A 6000-nucleotide genomic window follows, 5' to 3' on the forward strand; every position below is an offset into this window, starting at 1 on the left:
GTTGGCTTTCATATATGGGTTTTATTGGAGAAAACTACAAATTAAATTATTGCTTTATTCTGAGTTATCCTTTTGATTGGTCAATCAGAGCTACATTCTAAGCACCAAAGTTAAGACAAGCCTTGCACCGTTAAACATTGAAGCTTACTTCAATTAAAAGTAAACATGGGCAAAGGAATAAAATTGAAACTGTAACAAAATTTTTTCGCAAACTTCACATGAACTTTTTATTTCCAGTAAATGCGCTTTTACTATAATAACGTAACACGTGCACTTGGAAATTTATAATGTCAAGACTGCCGAGTAAGCGCGCATTTATTTGAGATGTTGCATGTTTACCTTTAAGTTTAGATATCAGTTAACGGGCGTTTTTTTCAGATATCGCATATATACCTTTACGTGCACTTGAAAGTTGCGTTAGTTATTTGTGTTAATTATAAATACACTTCATTTTATAACTGATTTTACTTTTAATTTCATATAAAACAATAGCATGTCAAAAGTACTTTCGATCCTATACTCATGAAATGTCAATCATGATTACAACAATTTTGAATCCATCACATATGACACTAACATTTTCTTTATTTCAAATTTGCTTATTCGATATGTATTATTCATGGCTTCAAGGTGACTGACTTAGGTAACGGAACATTAGTGTTTAAAGAATAACCTGTACCTACCTTGCCCATGCAACCGAATTATTTTAGTATCTTGACCAAGCTTATTTGTAGCAATGCATCTGTAATCGCCATCATTTCGATAGTTTGAAGTTATTTATAGATATTTTATTTCCCAAAACCAATGTATAGTATTCCCTAAAATGTATAACAATATATTTTAAATTGTTTTAATGGTTGAAGTTCTTGATTGTGATTGCCTACATCACATTTGGCACCCGTCATGTTAGTCTTGTTAGTACAAAGTTGGTGGAAAGTCTAATTCGGTGATGACAAATACTGCGAGTTAATTATTAATCATGGTACCAATGTGCGTGGATTTCGTTGGTACAGCTAAACCACGAACTCATATGTTAAACAAATTACAAATTTTCTATAGGCTTGTATGTCGACTTTAAAGACCCATCGAAACAACATCTGATACAAAAATTTAATAACACTTTTAGATATTTGGATGATATATTGGCTCTCAATAATGACGACTTCAGTATGTACACTAAAGAGATTTATCCTGCTGAACTGACTTTAAATAAAGCCAATACTAACAATGAACACTGCCTTTTCCTGGATCTTGATATCTATATCTTTAACGGGAAGCTTAATACCAAAATTTATGATAAAAGAGATGATTTTTCATTTCCTATTGTTAATTATCAATTTTTAGATGGCAACGTTCCCTTGTCACCATCTTATGGTGTTTATATTTCTCAACTTGTTCGATTCGCTCGTGTATGTAACAACGTATTTGATTTTAACGAAAGAAATCTCTGTATTACTGAAAAATTATTACACCAGGGTTTTCGATATCACAAACTAGTCAAAATATTTACTAAATTTTATCATCGGTACAAGGACATCATTCGTAAATATAAATCAACATGCAGACATCTTATACGTTCAGGTATTTCACATCCAATCTTTTATGGTAACATTCTTTACAAAGCACAAAAATGTCGGCATTCACCTCAAAAGCTAACCAAACCTTTAAACAGACAGACTTATTCAGAAGGGATATAGTTACGATACTGTTGTCAGGTCATTAAAGATGGAATATTGATTCACTCTTATGGTCTTTGCATCGGAAATAAACACATTTATTCTAAAACCAGTTGTTGGCATGATACGGGTTAATTTCTTCTCATATAGTTTATGATGGTATGCTACTAAACCCTTAACGGGAGGGATTGTGCTTGATTTTCATATGATGAAGACATAATCTTTCAATCCGTTTAATTGAGGTCTGGAGCTGGCATGTCAGTAACTGCTAGTAGTCCTTTGTTAATTTATGTATCATTGTCATTTTGCTTAGTTTCTTTTGTTACCTATTCTGACATCGGACTCAGACTTCTTTTAAACTGAGTTTTACTGTGCGTATTGCTGTGTGTTTGTTTAATCTACATTGGCTAGAGGTATAGGGGGAGGGTTGAGATCTCACTAAACATGTTTAACCCCGCAGCATTTTTGAGCCTGTCCTAAGTCAGGAGCCTCTGGCCTTTGTTAGTCTTGTATGTTTTTTTAATTTTAGTTCGTTTATATGTTTAGGAGTTTAGTATGACGTCCATTTTCACTGAACTAGTACACATTTTTGTTTAGGAGCCAGCTGAAGTCCGCCTCCGGGTGCGGGATTTTCTTGCTGTGTTGAAGACCCATTGGTGGCCTTCGGCTGTTTTTTACTCTTTGGTCGGGTTGTTGTCTCTTTATTTTCCTCAAACCACGAAATTTGGTTCACAGGAAAATAAATGAATACACAGTACGAGGAACGAGGACTGGATTACGGTTACGACAATTGGACCATATTCGTAGTCATCTTTGAAACAGATATTCTATAACGATCAACCACTGCGTGATGGCGTCAATAAAATTCTCGGAGGGATGATTTCAACTTCACCACTTGGAACTCTTGGTTCAAAAGCTTCATTGTAAGCATCAACCATCTTCATAGAAAATGCGAGCTCTGGAATATCGTATCAAATGACAGATATGCTGGAATGTTGCTACATGGAAATGGAAGTTTTGTTCGCAACCGACCCTCATGATCAATTTCTAGATGTAAGTCAAGATATGAGTGTTCACTGTATCTATTGCATTTATTTCACGTTCGATGGGATATATGCGTTCAACATTGTCAACAAACGTTGAATTATGTGAGAGGAATTCATCTATTTTAAGGAACGTGAAGTGAAAGAATAATCCTAGCTACTTTTCATTCTTTCTTAAAAGCTCATGTATGGAGTCTGACTCATTTGAATTAATGAACAAGTCGGCAAGAAGAAGAGCATAGTTGGATCCCGAGGGCATGTAGACGGTTTGTTGAAAAACACATAATAAATATTTTGTCAATCAAGAAATCAATCACAATGATAATGTCGGTTTCAGAGTGTTTTTTTTCAGTATGATTTGTTCCTAACTTAAACAAATTTCTTTTTATGAAACACAGTCAAATCAATCTTTTCAATTTGTCTTAAGTTTGGAATGGGAAATACTTGTATAAAGGGTAGAACAGTCAAATGTTGTATACTATGGCAATAGAAAGAGACTTAGCTTATATGCACTCTGACTGATCGTTGGAGTTTTTTATATCCACATCTGATTCAGCTTTTCAATATATGTGTTTTTCGTTTTCTACGTTTGTAAATTATACAAAGAGGATTCCATAACAGAAATTGACCGTTTCAAACCGAACATACTGTTTCAAATAAAACAATTTGTATAGACATGATAATTTACATACAGATATACACATGTTCATATTTAAACCGTTAATCAAAAACCAGAGGTCTATGGAAAAAAAACATGATAGCATATAAAAGTCGAGATACTTGAATATAAATGAACACGGGAACTAAAGTATTCAAACATTTGAATTTTATTTAAGATATTCACCCCTTGATGAAAATTAGTACGTGGGTTATTTATGTCCTTTTTTCCTTTAAAACTAGGTTCAATGTATGGTTTAATAACACAAATTAGAAAATTATCATTATCTGACCATATACTTATTCTTAATATTTACATTCACAACGTCTCTCTATAGTTCAAACTAATATCTAGATGATTTATTCAAATAATGCACCAGTTTTTGATTAAATGTTTATTTGTTTATTTTTATATCTAACTGCAATTTTTTTATGCCGTATAAACAAACTTACTTTAAACATAAAGTTGAAATGTGGTACTGGATTTCCAGTTGCATTGCATGTGATCATCACGGAACTGCCATAATGAAATTGTATCGGCTGAATGTTTACGCGAACAATATGAGGTTTTTTCACTAAAAAGGCAAGAAAATAAATAAACAAATAAAACAAAAATGTTGCTGATGCTGGGATACACATATCTTTTAAAATAAATGAGGATGACATCTTAACTTTGTTTTACGTATTTGCGTAATTAGTGATATACGTTTCGGAATTTTTTATTTTCAATGCTCTTCAACTTTGTTTTTATTTTTGACCTTATAACTGTTTTGATTCGAGATTCACCGATGAGTATTATATGAACGAAACGCTGTACCAATTTGAAGCCTGGTATAATGATAAATTTTTCATGATTATGTACCTATAATAATGTATAAAGCTTCAGTGGATGTATACCTTTTATATTATCATGTGTTTTTTCCTAATATGCATGCTAATATCTTGGTTTTTTAAGGTCAACATTAATAATTTGCTGACCGAAAAGAGTGTTTATGTCTACATTTGCAAGGAAAGAGACAGATTATGCGGTCTTATATCTTTAAAAAAAACCACTAAAATAGTCGTCTGATATTAAGATTAATATATGGTGCCCTATTGTTTATATGAGCCTTAATTTGGATAGCGGGGGAACATCACAGAAGGAGACACTTGGAAGTATTTCTTCTGAATATTGACTTGCCTATAGCTTTGCTCAGTCAAATATAATTTTGATTGCCGGTTTTGTTGAACTTAATAGATATGTAAGAATCCATGTTGTCTTTCTTTTGTAACTTTGTTCATAATTTTTACATAGACATATATTTTAACATAGGGCGTAATAAGTGGAGCAGGAGCAGCTGACCTTTCCTTAGCACACGAGTTCATCCATCCTTTATGGTGGATATAGTGTTGCTTTATCTTTAGTAGTCCTTGTAATTTTTTTTATAAGTGTATGTCTTTTCGTCGTTTTCATAGTGTTGTTTTTGTTTTTTCAACTAATTGTGCTGATTACCCCATTGGTATCGTATCCCCTTATCATGCAAATGTAATATGATTTAAATCCAAACAAATACATCAAATTGATTAACATATATTTTGTAGGTACACTCGAGTCTAAAAGTTTCAATGAAGCTAAATATTCAAAACATATTATTAACGGGGCATCAGAGCCAAAAAAATCTAAACATAACCCAAAATTATATTTCCCTATTTAAGTTGGAATCGCAGTTTAAGTAGCCTTATTCACGAACATAACTTAAATAAACAAACACAATATGGCATTGCAAATATTAACAAGCTTCAACGATTTTTGGTGATATGTAATAGTAAAATGAAAATTAAAGAGTATTTAAAAATTTACATGGGACCGATGTTGTTGATTTTCTCGTTGTTTCTTTTGTTGTGACTTTCGTTGTGGGTGTTGTTGCCATGTAACTTGTTGGTGTTAATTGAGTACAGTTCACATTACACAAATCAGTTGTACAACATGTCTGACAAGAATCAGGGGGCAAAGACGAATCTGGACACTGCTAAGTAAAAGAATAAAATGTTACATGTAAGTGAGGTTTCACTGTATGTTGATATATTATTACCACCATCAATAGAATAACCATTCGACTAAATAACCAGATTGATGATTTATGAAACGATTATACAACAAAACCTTCAGTAAAAAAAGTTAAAAAGGAATAGATTAAGAATATTCTTCCAGGAGTCATGTTTCCTTTCTGCAGGACACTTGATCTGTTTTCAGGACACTTAGTTTCACTCTTACATGACACTTAATTTCATACTTTTTTTTACAAGGCACTTGAATGTACTATTGAATACACTTGCAATGCTTTATTTTTTGGTAGGGTTCGTGTTGCTCAGTCTTTAGTTTTCGATATTATGTTTTGCATACTGTGATTGTCTTTTGGTCTTTTTCTTTTTTTGAGGTGGCGTTGTCAGTTTATTTTCGACTTATGATTTTGAATGTCCCTATGGTACCTTTCACCTCTCTTTGACACCGCTTTTTCTGAATATATTATATCAATCTGACATGTCATTTGATATAACTCACAAAACGCTGGATATCTCTTATACTATTTATTGTACCTGCTATCACTTTACGGAAATTGTGTTTGAATATAGATCACTTTCTA

This window comes from Mytilus californianus, unplaced genomic scaffold, assembly GCF_021869535.1.
Source record: "Mytilus californianus isolate M0D057914Y unplaced genomic scaffold, xbMytCali1.0.p SCAF_12, whole genome shotgun sequence".
NCBI lineage: Eukaryota > Metazoa > Mollusca > Bivalvia > Mytilida > Mytilidae > Mytilus > Mytilus californianus.